General features: G+C 40.1%; 1 long non-coding RNA gene across 6 annotated transcripts; it reads left to right on the plus strand.

Annotated features, from left to right (window-relative positions):
* The first annotated feature begins 12,494 nt into the window (after positions 1 to 12,494).
* LOC125552450 lies at positions 12,495 to 18,057 on the plus strand. Of its 6 annotated transcripts, none has more exons than XR_007303603.1 (5): positions 12,496 to 12,850; positions 12,965 to 13,470; positions 13,821 to 14,979; positions 15,277 to 15,333; positions 16,896 to 18,057. It is a non-coding gene; the product is annotated as an uncharacterized LOC125552450 (long non-coding RNA). The 6 variants fall into 6 exon arrangements; XR_007303606.1 differs by lacking the exon at positions 15,277 to 15,333 and having other exon boundaries at positions 16,896 to 17,059; positions 17,900 to 18,057; XR_007303604.1 differs by having other exon boundaries at positions 12,497 to 12,850; positions 15,280 to 15,333.
* The last annotated feature ends 233 nt before the right edge of the window (positions 18,058 to 18,290 follow it).

The following is an 18,290-nucleotide window of genomic DNA, read 5'->3' on the forward strand; positions in this document are numbered from 1 at the left end:
GCCGAACGTGTGCAAATCGTGGAGGTGCCGTACTTTCGGTACTAGGATCAGTCGGATCGTAAAGACGTACGACTACATCAACCATGTTGTCATAACGCTTCCGCTTACGATCTACGAGGGTACGTGGACAACACTCTTCCCCTCTCGTTTCTATGCATCACCATGATAGATCTTGCGTGTGCTAGAAAGTTTTTTGAAATTACTGCGTTCTCCAACAGACATCGCTAATGAATCTTTGCCGTTGTCATGTTTCCTGGATCTTCTTTGCCTCAGTTTTATCTTCTTCAGTTGTTCAGTATCAACCGAGACCCGAACCGAAGCATCGGTGCCCCGATCTTTCGGTTCCCCTGATCCCAGGATTTGGGCTGGCATCGATGCCAAGCCAGTTGCCGAGCGCTTAGCCTATTTGTTTTTCACGTGAGCCTTTTTCTCCGTTCGGATCTGGCAGCGGGCGCTACCTAGAGCGCTACAAATCGGCAACTGCTCAACAAACTGAGCTGGTCGTTGTACTAAAATCCAGCTCTACTCAACTAACTTAGCTGATTTAGTTTTGCAACTGGACAAATAATCCTTTTCTTTCCTCTTCACGCACAATAATAATCTACAATAAACTATAGAGCTTGTTTATCTGTTATAAATCTGCATGAAACCTAAATACTTACAATAAAAATTGAATTGATACAAAATAATTTTTTGGGGACATTGATACAAATAAATGTGTAAAAATGAAATGCTTGTGGTTGCCAAGCTGGTCCAACAGGGACAAAGATCCCAATCTTAAAACCTGAAAGCACAGTGAGATAAAGTTAGAAAAAAATATGTCAAGTTACTTCAACCATTCTTTCGGTCATACACGGTTAAATAGGCCTAACTAAATCATGCATGCAGTAAAGCTATCTCGTTATATATAGTCCTAGTTGCAAGTTCCAGTTTCACGCCCATCCCAAAATTTTTTGCTCATACACTTGCACAATCCTACTCAAATCTGATGCAAGTTTTTGTTCATACACATCACATCTTTCAATGGATATCGACCATGCCAACATCGGAGACATACACTTACAATGGACCGAAGAGGATAATCTATGCCTGGTAAGTCATTTGTTTAATTATTAGTAGTTACTATATCATGAAAAGCTTGGCCTAACAACATTTTCTGAGTTGAGTAGGTAAATTCTTGGTTAAATGTTCCCACTGATTTTGTTATTGGCAATGAAAACGCTTCACGGGATTACTGGAATCAAGTCACTGAAGAATATAACACAAATATCGCCGATAATCGAAGAAGACAACCTATCCAAATCAAACGACGTTGGGGTAAGATGAGCTCGGGAATTCTGCTATTCGATGGCATGTGGCGCAGGGTCGACGATGCATTGCATTCACAGCTACTGGACAATATAACCAGGACTTGGTTTCCAAATATCTAGAGATGTATAGGTTAGAACAAAATCAATCATTCAAATTTCTCAAGATGTGGATGTTCATACGGAACTATCCCCAGTGGAATGCAATGTACCGTCAAGTCAAAAAGCCATGATTTAGATAATAAATTGTTGTTCTCATTTCAAGTTGTACTCCCCAAATTTCTTTTTAGAACTATGTAAATCCAAGATCAATCAGTTTGGAATATACCAAAACTTTATATCACCAAATATTATTCTCCTATGATAATTAAAATTTCCTTCATACAAGTATTGTTCTATCCAGGAAGAACATGGCACCTACAGATCCGCATAGTTTCATGTGTGCATCTCAGCACCAACCAAATCAATTATTCAGGGATTAGTACAGCGAGGGGTACGGATATTACCTCGATGTCGTACCTGATGGCGATGCCGGGTGAGCTTGGTCGTCCTGTACGCCTCGTGCTCCCGTGTCGTTGCCTCCTCCCACCTTCCAGTCCGCCAGCCTCACCGCGAGCTCCCCCGGCCTCATCTCCATGCTGAAAGGCGCGACTGCTGCCTGCTCTGCTCTACTGCTTCCTCCCCCTCCTGACCGTTAGCCTCGACGTGAGCTCATCCCGCCTCGTCCCCATGCGGCGCGGCTGCTTCCTCCTCCGTGCACACAACGCCCTCTTCCTATCCGTCAGCCTCGCCGCCAGCCCATCCGGCCTCGTCTCCATGGAGGAAGAGGCGGGCTGCTGCCTCCTCCACCCGCGTGCCGCCGTTCACCGTGGCTGCCATCTAAGGCCTCATTTGGTTGCAGTGTATCCCGGGGGGATCCTGGCCTTTTCCCTGGGGGAGGAAGCCACGGGCCGACTTCGCCCCGGGCTGCCCAAGGCGCCATTTGGTAGCGCACTGTCGGGAGGGACCCCCGCCCTTTCCACGGCCATTCCCCGTGAGCGATTTCCTGATCTCAATAGGTCGGGCAGGAAATCCACGAGAAGCGGTGAGCTGATGACGCTAACTCAGATCCTCTCGAGCTTCTCCGCGACTGCCCCTCCTCTGCCCAAGTGTCGTACTTCCGTGAGATGGACTACCCCTCTGTGATAGCCTGGCTTAACAGGGATGATAGACTACTCATATCAATAAGGAAATCCTTCTTTTCCGGGAGCCCATTTGGATAGAACTCTAAAGTTAAGCGTGCTCAGCTTGGAGTAGTTTCAGGATGGGTGATCGACCAGAAAATTGCTCCCGGGTGCGCACGAGTGAGGACAAAGTACGCAGAAAAGACTAGTATTGATCTGTGGGCCAGTCTAGATCCCGCCAGTAGTAACGACCACCGGCTGATGTGTCCGGAGGCGTTACACCCTCGTGGCTCCTGTCTCCTCCGACGAACAACAACGAGACATCTAATCAAAAAATTAGCTCTCCGCTTCTTCAGTTTTTTGTTTCCCGGTTTGGGCTTCCTAGGTCTACCGTCGGCCAAATGAGGATGTTCATTTTCCACAGGATGTCAGTTTGCATAAGAGATGATTTTGCCCCAGGGGGCTCTTCCCTGGGAATAGCTCCCCTAGCATCCAAATTAAGCCTAAGGGTGGAGGAGGTCGGCCTGCAGGTCTTGTCCCACTCGCTGGATCTGACGAGAGATGTTCTTGTGCAGAAGTGTGTGGAGAGTTCGAGAGGAGAGAGCTAGTTGAATGAGGACTAAGCTGAGTGGGTAGCAGGCTGGCAGAGCTGGTTCGTTGTTCGGTTGGACGGTGGCATCGATGGTTCGGTTTGTGCGTTGGAGGGACGGGCGTTTCACATGTTCGTCCGGAAGAAAAGAAGATCAGATAAGCGCTCAAACTAGCGCTCGTGCGTTGCAATCCCAGTCACTTACAACGGTGCTTCATCCTAAATTAATTTTCTTTTTAACGCAAGCACCCAAATAAGCGCCCGTGCATTGGAGATGCCTTTAGGCCGGTCGTAATGAGAGTATCATAGGTAGTATCATGCGTGCCAACTAGGCAAATTTGATGAGGTGACACAAAATTAAATGAAGGAAGGGATGATTGAGTATCATATCATGATACCGTATTATATTAAATGTTGTGCTACTATGTGTCATGTATGCTAATAAATGAAGTTATCTATATTACTAATATGTGATACTATGCACTACGGATGTAGTATCATACACTAGTAGTATCATATGCATGATACTAATATATTAGTATATGACAATTGCCATTACAACCAGCCTTATGCGCCAGCGAGCGGAACCGGCGCTCACGTGCACACTTGGACCAGCCCATTATGAAAGCCAACACTTGATGGAGTTGACCGGTCGCGATGGAGTTAACCGCTTGATGAATGGTAATGGTTTTCCATGGTTCTCTTATCGCGGTTGACCGTTACTTTTTCAAAAAAATGTGCATTTTTTCTAGAAAAAATAAGAATAAAAAACCATTAACAAAATGTGCAAAAAGTTCACATGTTCATAAAAAAGTTGATGAATTTTTTAAAAAAGTTCATTCGATTTTGTAAAAAAGTCCATCGATTTCATCAAAAGTTCATTTGATTTTTAATAAATTTCATCGATTTAAAATATCATCGATTTTAGAAAAAAAAACTTCGACTTTGAAAAAAGTTCATTGATTATGAAAAAATTATTGATTTTGGAAAAAGTTCAGTTGATAAAAGTACATCAATTTTTTAAAAATCTTCATCTATTTTTTAGAAAAAATCTACAAATTTGATTTTTTACGCATTTAGCAAAAGAAATAAAAACAAAATGAACAAAACCTGCCCAATAAAAAAATAAAAAAAGAACAAGAAAAAAGGAAAAATATGAAAGAAAAGAAGAAGGAAAAAGATGTAACTGAACACATCGGTGAGGGTGGTGGGGTACTTATAGCGCAACATACGTACGACTCAGAGGTGCCTGCTTGAAACACACTAGGCGCACGCAGTTTTTTAGACGTTAAATTAAAAACAGAAAAGGGAAGATGGGCCGGCCTAACGTGTAACGGGTGCTTAAGAGGCCGAATAGGATTCGGGTTATTTGACGCGCACGGGCATCCTAAGGTTTGCTAAAAGGGGAGCCCCTAGTCAGCGCTGGTTAGGCTAGTTGGCGCCTGCATGTTCGTTGGTTGGGCTGTTTCCGAAGCAGGCCCATTCCCGAACCTCTCGTGTGACCGCCGCCGCTCTACACGAAGAGGGGCAGATCCTATTTGACGCCCGCAGGCGTCAAGAGGACGAGCCTTCGCTGAAGCAAGTCCCCACTTGGGCCGGCCCACGTACGGATTTGGTTCGCTGCTGTTTCCTTGTTTCTTGAGGTTTTTTTTCTATGGTTTTTTTGCTTCCAGTTTTTCACTGTTTTTGGCCGGTTTTCAGTTGTTTTTTCCCGATTTTTTCTTTGCTTTTTTATTTCTGTTTTTTCTTCCCTTTTGTGTTTCATTCACATTTTTTTGTTTTATTTTCTCCAATTTTTCGTATGGTTCTTTCTTCTCCCCTTTTTTGTTTATTTTTTCTTTTCCTTATTTTGTTCCGTATTATACGAAAAGTTCATTGTATATTAAAACAATGTTCATCGTATATTTAAGAAAATGTTCACCGTATATTAACAACATGTTCAGGGTATCTTAAAAAATGTTCATTACGTATTTCAAAATTGTTCAACGTACATCATTAAAATGTTCAACGTGTAATTAAAATTGTTCAGCGAATATAAAAAAAAGTTCAATGTGTATTTATAAATTGTTCAGCGTATATTACAAAATTGTTCAGAGCTTAGAAAGTTGTTCATGTTATTCAATTTTTGTTCATTTCTTGCAAATTTGTTCCCTTTTAAAGGTTTTCTTTGAATTTGAAAATTTGTTCACATTTTCAAATAGTATTCGAATTTTTTAAAGAAACTTCGTTCATAGTTTTCCCTTGAATGTTAATTTGTTTTTTTGAAAAAAGACGGATCTGCTACTGTACTTAGTACTTAAAACTTTGGCGCTGCTTTTTACAATGCTACCCTACCAGTCCGAGTGGTTACCACTGGTGCTCCGCAACAAGGGGTCGGGAGTTCGACTTCTCACGGCACGTTTTGTTTTTCGTGAATTCTAGGTTCGACGCTGCCAATGGGCCGGCCCGTTTGCGTGAGCTTCAGCGAAGGCTCTACTGTTGGACGCACGCGGGCATTCAATAGGAGGTCTCACGAAGAGGAACCGCCACGTACAAAAATGCACGAAAATAATGAAAACAATTACGCTTCCAAAGCGTATCGAACTCTCGACCTACACTACCTGCGGGCCTTCAGCTAACAACTAGGGTGAGTGGTCGCAACAGACAAAATTCAGCCCTCATAGATTAAAAACTATCAAAGCCGCTCATACATCACAGATTTCGAAAAAAGTACGTGAACATGAAGAAAATCGTTGCCCTATTAAACAAAAGTTTAATGATTTTAAAAAAAGTTCATCAATGTAAAATAAGAGTTCACAAAAACTGAAAAAAGTTCATCATTTTTTGAAGAAAATCACCATTTTGAAAACAGATCACAAAACTGAAAAAAGTTCATCCGATTTTAAAATAAGTACACAAAATTTGCAAAAGTTCATTGAATTTTAAAAAAGTTCATCAATCTTTAAAAAGGTTCATCAAATTTGAAGAAAGTTCATCTAATTTGGAAAAAAAGTTCATGGAATATTAAAATAAGTTCATCTAATTTGGAAAAAAGTTCATTGAATTTGAAAAAGTTCATCAATTTTAAAAAAAGATTCATCAAATTTGAAGAAAGTTCATCGAATTTGAAAAAAGTTCATGGAATTCTAAATTAAGTTCATCTAATTTGAAAAAAAAAGTTCATTGAATTTTAAAAAAGTTCATCAATTTAAAAAAAGTTCATCAAACTTGAAGAAAGTTCATCGAGTTTGAAAAAACCAGCAATTATTAAAATAGTTCACTAAAAAATTTCATTCATTTTAAAAACAAAATTTTATCGAATTTAAAAAACAACAGCAGCTATGTGGAAAAGTTCACGCATTTGAGATAAGAAAAAACGAAAATAGATGAGGGAGGAAACCTGGAAGAAGAAAAAAAAGAAAAAACAGAAAACCAAAATGGAAACATGGAAAAAGAAAAAAGAAAAAGTGAAAACCAAAATGGAAAAAGAAAAAAGAAGGGAAAACCAAAATGGAAAATTGGAAAAAGAAAAAGGAAAAAAGGGAAAACCAAAATGGAAAAAGGGAAAAAGGGAAAAGAAAAAAGGGAAAACCAAAATGGAAAAATGGAAAAAGAAAAAAGAAAAAAGGGAAGGAATTGAATAAAATAATAGAAAAGTGAATCTTGGTAGCTCGTCTACCGTGGCATGGTGGTTGCACGAATGACCTTCGACGAGTGAGGTCGCCGGTTCGATTCCCAGCTGGCGCGTTTGCTCTTTTTGCCTATGGAACATACACAGTAACGGGCCGGCCCAGTGTATCGCGCTGCAGGCGCCCGTTAGTAAATTTGCCTATAACGGCCGCCTGCAGCGCCAAATAGGAAATGCCTGCTAAAAGCTCCTATTCAACAACCTGCCGGCTTAAACTTCATCAACCGCCCGAGCGGCAGCACTAGTGGGTCGGCTCAGACTCAGTAACAAATGTGCATGTATCTCTCCGCTGCTCCCTACTGTTTGCGGTGTTCTTTTTTTTTTCTGGGTGATTTTTAAGTAGAATTTAATTATGTCCCCAGTTTTCAACTAAAATAATTACAAAAATTCAAAAAATTGCTTGTGAATTTAAATTTTTGGATTTTTGTAAAAATGTATGACAATTTCATAAATGTTCACAAATTCAGAAAATGTTTGCTATTTTGAACAGTTGTTCAAGGTTTCAAAATGTTTGGGAATTCGGAAACAAAATTGGGATTTCGAAAAATATAAATTTAGTCGAAAATTGTTTACGAATTTGAAAAATGTTAATGAATTTGATTGTTTTGCAGATTCAATAGAGCTCCACAATTCCAAAAAATGTATGCGAATTGGAAAATGGTTGCAAATTCGAAATATGTTCATTAACTCAAATAATATTAGCGATTTTCACAAATGTTCTCTATTTCAATATGGAAAAGTTTGTTTTTGTCACTCTAGTTTTTGCCCACTTTGCTTATGCCACTCTAGAATTTGACATCTCACTTTTTCCACTCTTAACTTTTGACAAGAAAATGTTTGCTATTTTGAACAGTTGTTCAAGGTTTCAAAATGTTTGGGAATTCGGAAACAAAATTGGGATTTCGAAAATATAAATTTAGTCAAAAATTGTTTACGAATTTGAAAAATGTTAATGAATTTGATTGTTTTGCAGATTCAATAGAGCTCCACAATTCCAAAAAATGTATGTGAATTGGAAAATGGTTGCAAATTCGAAATATGTTCATTAACTCAAATAATATTAGCGATTTTCACAAATGTTCTCTATTTCAATATGGAAAAGTTTGTTTTTGTCACTCTAGTTTTTGCCCACTTTGCTTATGCCACTCTAGAATTTGACATCTCACTTTTGCCACTCTTAGCTTTTGACAAGAAAATATTTGCTATTTTGAACAGTTGTTCAAGGTTTCAAAATGTTTGGGAATTCGGAAACAAAATTGGGATTTCGAAAAATATAAATTTAGTCGAAAATTGTTTACGAATTTGAAAAATGTTAATGAATTTGATTGTTTTGCAGATTCAATAGAGCTCCACAATTCCAAAAAATGTATGTGAATTGGAAAATGGTTGCAAATTCGAAATATGTTCATTAACTCAAATAATATTAGCGATTTTGACAAATGTTCTCTATTTCAATATGGAAAAGTTTGTTTTTGTCACTCTAGTTTTTGCCCACTTTGCTTATGCCACTCTAGAATTTGACATCTCACTTTTGCCACCCTTAGCTTTTGACAATACATCACAAATGTCATTCAGTGGCAAAAACGATAATTTTTTATTTCACTTTGGTCACTCTTAGGTTTTGGAATGTATCACAATTGCCACTCTGAAAATTTTGCTTTTGCCACTGAATGGCAAAATTGATATATTGTCAAAAGCTAAGAGTGGCAAAAGTGAAATGTTAAATTCTAGAGTGGCATAAGGAAAGTGGGCAAAAGCTAGAGTGGCAAAAACAAAGTTTTCCCTTCAAAAAATGTTCATGAATTCAAAATAGTATTAAATTTATATATTATTCATGAATACAAAAAGTTTTCTAAATTTGTTAAAATATTTTCGATTTCATCAAATATTCATGAGATAAAAAGTTTTTCACAAATTCATTTTTTTACCAATTTAAATAAAATTCACTATTTGAAAATTTGTTCATGGATCATTCCCAAATTTAAAAACCATTTGTGATTTCAAAAAATGTTTAAGAATTAAACAAATATTAGTGAATTAAAAAATGATAACCAATTCAAAAAAATGCTAACCAATGTAAAGGAAAATAATCGGAAAAGACAAATTGAAATAGAAAGCCAAAAGAAAACATAAAATAATAAACACAAAAAACTCAATCAAAATGGTTCTAGAAACTTTTCAAACCTGATGTAATGAAAAGAGCCAAACTGGCCTGCCCGGTATGGTGTGTGTGGTTGCGGGTGCGTCCTTCTTTGGGGGATATTCGTTGACCTGCATGGGGTCGCCTATTCGGCGCGCCGAATTCTCAATCTGGCGCCCACTAGTTGATTGAGTGGGCCTCATCTATTAAGCCCATTATGCTTGGTAGAATTGTTTTGTTGATTGATCACTGAGATCAATCAGTCGCTCCTTACTCGAGAGTTTGACAAGTTGACTTTGACTGCTAACCACTGATAGATGGACTGCTTGACCGCTAGGACCCTTGACCAATGACTGTCGACTTTTAAAAAAAATCATAAAATATGGAATAAAATCAGAAATTTGAAAAAAAAATCACATTTTTTTTGAAAAAATAACAAATTTGAAAACAATCCATGAATTCTAAAAAATTCATAAAATTTGGAAAAAAGCTCACTTAAATAAAAAAATCAGGAATTTGATACAAAAAATATGAAATTTGATAAAGTTAACAAATTTGAAAAAACAAGTCCATGAAATTTGAAGCAAAAAGTTCACAAAAATTGAAAAGTACATGAATTTTGTAAAACTTCATGAATTTGAAAAGTTCACAAGTTGAAAAAAGTTCACAAAATCTATTGAATTGGAGCAAAGTTCACAAATTATTAATTTAAAAAGTACATGAAATGAAAATTGTTCACATTTTCTTTAAAAAAATCACAAAAAATAGAAAAAGTTCTCAAATTCGATAATTTCATGAATTTAAAACAAGTTTGCAAAATTGGAGCAGAAGTTCCAAAATTCTAAAAATGTTATCGAATTAGAATAGTTTGTGGATTAAGAAAAGGAATAAAAACAGAAGAAAAAATAGAGAAATGGCCAACAGAACAAAAAAAAGAAAGAAAAAACAGACATGAAACAATATGTTTTTTGTTTGCGTTACATTGTCGACAAGAGGGAAAAATGAAGTAAGTGGGCGCAACAAAGTAAGTTGTCCCTGTGGTTAGCGCCGCAAGGACTAGATGTAACCACAAGGGCTAGATGTCTATCGGCGAAGTTCAAGTCTCACACAATGCACTCAATTGTTTTAGGCTTCAAAAAGAAAAGAAAAAAGTATCAAGCCGAACCCAGGACAGGAGGGGGGAGGGAGGGGAGGTGCATCAAGTTGCAAATAACATTGTAACTGCATTGAAGGTGTTAAATAGGAGTTGGGACGGATAGGAAATATGGGGTTTGCCAGGATGTGCTCTGTTATACACACATACACTTGCAACCAATTTTTGCACGATCCTACTAATCCGACCTTGAATGTGCCCTGATCACTGTGGATTCGGTTAAGCTTGCTCTTGATGTCCAAACTGTTGGTTTTGAGGAGAAGTACCTTGGACTGCCGACCCCGGATGGGAGAATGTCCAAGGGTAAATTCCAGAACCTCCAAGTTAAACTTACAAAGCACCTGTTTTCTTTTGATGGCCACCCAACTCAGGCTGGCAAGGAGGTGCCAATCAGAGCCATTGCATAGTCAATCCCCAATTATTTAATGAGCGGACAAAACGACTAGGCCAAAGTGCCAAGGAGGTTTGGGCTTCAAAGATTCAGATTGTTTAATCAAGTTTTGTTAGCACGCCAAGCGTGGCGTCTCCTAACTTGCCCCGACAGTCTCTGTGCCAGGCTACTGAAAGCAAAATATTATCCAAAGGGAGGTTGGAAGATACTGTTTTTACGAGTAACCCGTCTCCTACTTGGCAGGCAATATGTCATGGCCTTGAACTGCTGAAGAAAGGGATCGTGTGGAGGATCGCAAATGGCCAAAATGTTAGAATTTGGCGTGATAGATGGATTGTAAGGGATACTACTGGTGGACTCATATCGCCCAAAGGACGTTGTAGATTTAAATGGATTTCTGAGCTTATGGACCACAATGGAAATTGGGATAACTCTAAACTGCAGCAATTCTTTCTCCCCATCAACATTTGTGAGATCCAGAAAATTCGCCCCTCTCACCATCTTGGCGAGGACTTCATAGCATGGGCCCAAGAAAAATCTGGTGTATTCAGTGTCAGAAGTGCGTACCGTTTGGCTTCAGATGATTTTCATAATGGGCCAGTGACCTCCTCAAGCCACCACCCGGACGGCCGGCGTGACGGTTGGAATGCCCTATGGTCTTGCAGTGCACCGCCAAAGGTATTGAGCTTCGGTTGGCGCCTAGCAAATAATTCCCTTGCTACGTGGTGCAACAAAAACAAACGGAAGTTGGAACCCAGTGCCTTATGTCCTATATGCAACGCATGTGAGGAAGACTCTTTCCATACATTATGTAGTTGTATAAATGCAAGAACACTATAACGAGCAATGGCTTCAGAATGGACTTTACCTGATGTTGTATCGATCAAGCCCACTGGTCCAGATTGGTTTATTCAGCTGCTTTGTGAGCTAGATGAATCAACAAGGGTTCGACTTCTTATGCTCTTCTGAAGAACCTGACATGTTCGAAATGAGATAGTGCACTCAAAGCCCGCCCCCCTGTGGATGTCTCTGTCAGGTTTCTATCCAGCTATCTATCCTCCTTACCCAAATGATGATCATATTAAGGGAAAAATCCCCAGTTCAATTCTGCTACCCACTGATAATACGCACATCCGATAGTACATCTACTACCCCTGTCCCTTGGTCACCTCCTGTTGCTAGACGTGTTAAACTAAATACAGATGGCAGATCCCCAATTATTTAATGAGCGTACCTTGGACTGCCGACCCCAGATGGAAGAATGTCCAAGGGTAAATTTCAGAACCTCCAAGTTAAACTTACAAAGCATTTGTTTTCTTTTGATGGCCACCCAACTCAGGCTGGCAAGGAGGTGCCAATCAGAGCCGTTGCATAGTCAATCCCCAATTATTTAATGAGCGTCTTCAAGCTACCTTTCAAGAATTATTTGCACGTTGGAGGCTGTGAATATGTTGAGGAGTGGAGACACAAACGGATCAAGACACACATTTCTTGTTAGAGAGATAAAAGAAAACATGTCCGAACGTAGTTCTTGTATTATTCACATCCGTTGTGGTTGTAATTCCTCTAGTTATATTTTGGCAAATTTTGGGAGGACTCAAGGCCGAACTGCTGTATGGCTTGGGTCGGGACCAGAGGTCGTTTTAGACGTTGTTAAGTGTGATTTACTTTGATTGAGTAATACAAGAATTATTTCCGCAAAAAAAAGATAAAGCACCGTCCAATGTTCGGCTACTGTGAGTAGTTCTGGCCAGTGATTACAATGTTATTTGCAACGGGCAACAGCCCAAGTATGTATCAGTGTTGATGGCATACACGGCCCAGCATTAGACTACTACGTCGCAGCCAATCAGCGTCAATGGTCACCCTGCCCACAAACGAGATCCAGTTATCTGCATCCACAGAGGATCCGGCGCGCATATGACGCACGCAGTGACGTCAAACGCCCGCAAGTTGCGGCATGCCGGTGCGATCCAGCTGTCACAACCAACCAGCGCGCGCCACGCGTGGCGCATCTCGACCGTCCAAGCCCAACGACTCCATCCCGACCGTCCACTTCGGCCCACCAGACAATAAATACCTCCTCCTGCGCATATCCTCCTACCAAACCAAGAGGAAACCTAGCCGCGTTCTCCTCTGCGGCACGCAACCTTTGTCCCCTCTAGATATAGAACAACACGCCTCGTCCACCCATACCTCTAGAAGTCTAGATCTAGGCCCGACCTGTAGTTTTCTGATCGTGTTCGCTTCGATCTCGGGGTAAGCTGAGTTCGGCGTCCATGATTTGTTCCTATCACCCGTTTGTTATCTGATTCTCAGGTTTCTCCTTCTGATCGGCGAGTTGGGGCTTGCGGCGATCTTGGAGCATAGACGGGAGGCAAGCTGGATCTGCGCACGGAAGCTTCCGATCTGACCGGCTGGCGTCTCAGATCTGCTGCTGGTGAGCTGCTTTTCCCGCCCAGATCGGCTCTTCAGCATGTTTTGAGTTGAAAAAAATTGCTGTTATGCGTGCCGATCCGTGTATTCTGACCTTCTGTGCCGGTTTGACCTGTAGGTCTGATGCTAAACGGCGGATCTAGATGTTCCCGGCGGTCTCGGTATGTTGCAGCGGCGGGCCCGGAGGGGCTCTCTCCGGCGAGTACGTGGGATCCCGTCTGCTCCTCCACTTGTGCGACGACGGCCGACGGCTCTTTGTGTTGATAATTATTCGATGATATGTCGATAATTATTAGATCTAAGAGATCGGAGGTGACGTAAGGTAAGAAGATGTAGCAAGCGAGGTGCTTGTGGAGAGGTCGGAGGAGAGTGAAAAAAAGGAGATGTGAACATCTAGAGGCCTTTGCCATGTTGGGTGCGCTCGCATGGCAGGCCGCCACCATAATAAAGATGTTTTTTTTGTCTCGGGGGGAGATCGCACGGGGGTTATCTTGTTTTAGCCCCGGGTTCTCCCCCCTGTGTGCTGGTGTGCTCCTTTGTCCGCACCCCTCGTCCGATCCGACTACATGGCACAACGTTCTACCGTCGCAAATCGTTCATGGAGCTACCCTCGAAAGACCAAAGGTACAATTGATAATTTACATACCGCTGAACCGTACATAAGCTTTGACAAAGTACCTATTTCATTCAAAAATTATCTTGAATTCATTCAGAAGTTACTTGCATTGATATAGAGAAATTGTACAACATCATCACAAATCTGTACTCGACAACTACATGCAGTCCAGCATAACCAAATCTTGCACATATGTTCTTCACTCAAAATTGTGTTTATTTGTATGATATTCTGAACTAAATTTAAGTATTTCTCTGTATGGAGATCATATTATCCTGTAAGAACATTTTAGACCCTATTTCTTGTGGTCATCTGCTTCATAATGTAAGATGTCTTATGTTAGAAATAATTTATGTAGCTTGAACAGCTGTAAGTGGTCCGTGTATTACCCAAATGAAGCTTACAGTACAGTTATCGCTGCACCGTCGAATGGATGTTTCTCTCGTTGGAGCTTCGATGGCTGAAGAGACGTGAAGAGCTATTTGATTCTGGACAAATCTGTGACCGTGAATTTCCACCGGCAGGATCGTCAGAAGTACCTACTAATCTGGAAAATCATTTATTAAGTCAGATGTACCTACTAATCTGGAAAATCATTCAATAAGTCGCAATTTGAACAGTTTTGCTACTGTTGTAGCTTAAACATTACATCGATTTGGTTCATTGGTTTGTACATAATTTTTTATTTTTTATTTTGTGGACCTTGTTTCACAATTTATGGCACAGCTGTTGGTTTTATTTATTAGATGATAGTTGATTTGGACAGTTTAGCGTATGGCAACTATTAAATTGTTTCGTGATTCATTCTATTTTGGAGTACTTATTGTTTTAGACTCATTCTTAATTTCAGGTAAATTTTGAAGTTGAGCAAACATTATCAATTTATAGTTTCTTTGTTCGGGTGTTAGATCTATTGCGGTGAATAGGATTGTGTACTTAAATCCATTCAAATTTAGCTTTTGTAATATAGAATTTATGAACTTCCTAATTTCACAAGTTTTTAACGTGAGTAAATATTGGAAATTATTTATCATATGCACTTCATTTTAATACTCGCTGTGTTAACAAATATAATATGTTATATCTATTTGTGTTAATTTTTGATCTATAATGTTCTGTGTGATAGTCTGTACCATTTCAATTCGTATGTGAATGGATACTATTATGGACAGTAAATGTTTCATAGAAATTTCTGTTTGTGATGGTTTGCTGTTGTGGATCTTATCTCTGCCTGGAGAGATTCTCTGTGGATACTGATGTTCAGATCCTGGATGAAGGTGGTTCAATTCCACCAAGGTTCTTTAGCGGTCTAAATATTGGAGCACTTACAAGTCTGATTGTTGGATTTAATTATTATGTTCTGGAAGTACTTTTTTTGTAGTTTCTGAATGAATCTTTTGTGATGTTGCAGGTTACCAAACAGGACAATATTCTTTCTCCTCTAACAAATATACTTGAGGAGTTGGGCCAAAAAATTGTCCATCTTTCCCCCACCCAGGGTCTGCAGTGAAATTCTGGTAAGGTGCCCAGTTTGCTTTTCCGTGCTCCACCTTAGGTCAGATCGAGTATTGGGAAAGAAATTGTTCGGATATAAAAAAGCACCACACATTCTCTCCTAAAATCTTTGGTAGCCAACCTAACCCACTTATCGTCGTTTGAATTTGAAATCGTTCAAGAAGATGGTGCTCCCTCCGGTTAATTTGAATTGTCTGATCGAGTGTTAGTTATACTTAAGCTAGTACATTTGTATAGGTGAATGCATCAGAACACTCATGTTATCTGTTTTATCTATGTATTGTGATCGTTTTTGAAAGAAGAGGAAAAACTCTACACACACCGCCAGGAGAAACAGGGTGAACTCGTCTTTCCAGGTAGTATATGCTCCTTGGCGCACAAAATGTTTTTTGCAAATGTCAAAAAACATATGAAAAAAATTTAATGTCATTGTTGCACCAAAATGCTATCTGTCAATTAACAAATTTTATAGTTAAGTTCGTTTTTTCCTTACATTTTATTTATTATGTATTTTAAATTTACTATTCATCCAGGAGCATTAGCACCATGCTCCCCAGAGCCAAAACGGCACTCCCTGCATGCAGTCCTTTGTTCTTCTATTTGAGGTTGAATTGTCACGTCTCAATGCATATAGGTTACGCACTATTATTTTTCTCTTGGCAAATAGTGTGTAAGAACTTCCGTTCAAACACATTCATTTAAAAATCACTCGGAAAATGGATATACAATATGATAAAACAATGTAAAAACATTATAACAATGCAGGAACACTTCTCCCAACCCTAGCCGCCCCTTCATCCTCCCAAGCCGCCCCTCCTCACCCCGCCTCTTCTTCCCTTCCTCGCCGTTGGCGGCTTCCGAATCTAGAGCGGCGGCTCCATTGGCACGGCCAGCTAGCAGCTGGATCTGGCGTCCTGGCCGTGTCGGCGTTGGGATCCGGTGGTCCTTGGCGGCCGCCGGCGGCTTTTGCGGCGGTTGGTGCGCGTGATCTGACGCCTCTCCTCCTTCCAGCCTGGTCGGGCCGTGCTTGAGATGCTGCTTGTGCCAAGGATCTGAGTTCGGATGAAATCCCTAGCCGACCATGACCACCCATGCCGACAATGATGCTATGGCGTCCTGGCCGTGCCGGCGTTGGGATCCGGTGGTCCTTGGCGGCCGGCGGCGGCTTTTGCGGCGGTTGGTGCGCGTGTCGAAATTCTCTCTCTTTATGTATACCTTTCATATTATGAAAGAAACATTAGAATTACTAAAAAAATTAGTATGCATAAAACATCATAAATAACAATAAAAAAACATGATGCAAAATGAACGTATCAGACCTCCACTTATGCGAGCCTTGGCAGGTCCTCCATCATTGAGCCATCATGACGTCAGACGACGACCTCACCTACACAAGTCCATTTCCAAGCAACAAACATAAATCCATACTAGGATAGGGCCTTACTACCACCACTGTCGCACAAAGTTAAGGATTTCGCCTGAAAAACATAGGGGGAGAAGTGAGGAGATCAGTCAATATCAAGGAAGGGAACCGCGCCCTCGAGCATCGCTGTCGGCATGGGTGGTCATGGTCGGCATGGGTGGTCATGGTCGGCTAGGGATTTCATCCGAACTTAGATCCTTGGCACAAGCAGCATCTCAAGCACGGCCCGACCAGGCTGGAAGGAGGAGAGGCGTCAGATCAGCTGAAAATCTGGATCTGAAAAAACTGCGTTAGGCTATCTATTCTGCACAATTTCAAACAAACTGAAACTTTACTAAAATTTTCTTGAAATATATAAGAAATATAGGAGCCAATAATCAGATGGGCATAACCCACCTGAGCGCGTCAGGGAGTCCAGGCGCGCTCTGATGGGTTGTGCTCATCCAAGCCCATCCATGATGCTCATCTTTTGGTATATGTGTCATTTTAACTTAGAAAAAAGAAGGTGAGGACTTTTGGGACGAAGCATAGCCGTCTCGAAGCGGAAGTTGGGTAGGAGCATTTTTGCCTTCCGGCAGAGTGATTTTGTCGGGGAACATCCCTCTTGAAAGGGGAAATCATCGTCATCATCATCATCAACAACTCTTATTTTTGGGGAGGTAATCTCCATTAACATCTTCAACAATATCATCTCATCTCAAATTCTAGTTCATCTCTTGCGTTCAATTTTGTTATCGGAACTATAGATTGGTGCTTGTGGGAGACATAGTGTTGATTACATCTCGTAGTTGATTAATATATGGTTTATTTGATGGAAGATTATATGTTCAGATTCATTATGCTATTTAATATACCTATGATCTTGAGTTGCAAGTTATCATGTGAACTTGATATGTGTTCGATATTTTAATAGTATGTATGTTGTGATTCTTTTAATGATATCATGTGAACATTGACTACATGACACTTTATTATATTTAGGTATAAAAAATGCATTATAGAGTAGTTATTCGATAATGGATTGCGAGAGTGACAGAAGCTTATACCCTAATTTATGCGTTATTTCATAAGTGATTGATTGAATCCAAAGTGTAACGCTATGGTTAGGATTTATCCGTAATACGTTTCTCGTAGTTGCGGATGCTTGCGAGGGGTTAATCATAAGTATGATGTTTGTTCAAGTAAAAAACACTTAAGCATCTGTCCACCTACATATCAAATTATCAAAGTAGCGAATACAAATCGAATCAACATGATGAAAGTGACGAGATGAAATTCTCGTGTACCATCAAGAATGCTCTGCTTATTATAAGAGACCGTTTTGAGCTGTCATTTTCCTTAAAAGGATTGAGCTACATTGCTGCAGTTTTGTTATTATTATCATTACTTGCTCATTACAAAATACCTTACTATCAAACTACCCTGTTACTTACAATTTCAACACTTGCAGATATTACCTTGCTGAAAGCCACTTGTAATTTTCTTTTGCTCCTTATTAGGTTCGACACTCTTACTTATCGAAAAGAGTTACAATTGATCCCTTATTCTTGTGGGTCATCAATACTATTTTCTGGCGCTGTTGTCAGGGAGTGAAGCGATTTTGGTAAGTGGAAATTGATAAGGAAACATTTATATAGTGTGCTGAAATTTATTGTTACTTGTTATTATGGAAAACAATTCTTTTGAGGGGTTTGTCCGGGGTATCTTTATCTCGAGCGGAACCATAATTAGCTAACCGTCACTACAAAAAAGACACATCTGAGACATTTTGGGCCGAACGAAATTTTTCTTGTCATACTTACGACACTTCTATGACGATAATTATGATAAAACCCGGTATCATCATAGATGTGGTGGGGTCCTACTTGTATGACAAAAAATCATGACAGA

The sequence above is a fragment of the Triticum urartu genome, chromosome 4 (assembly GCF_003073215.2).
Source record: "Triticum urartu cultivar G1812 chromosome 4, Tu2.1, whole genome shotgun sequence".
Lineage (NCBI taxonomy): Eukaryota > Viridiplantae > Streptophyta > Magnoliopsida > Poales > Poaceae > Triticum > Triticum urartu.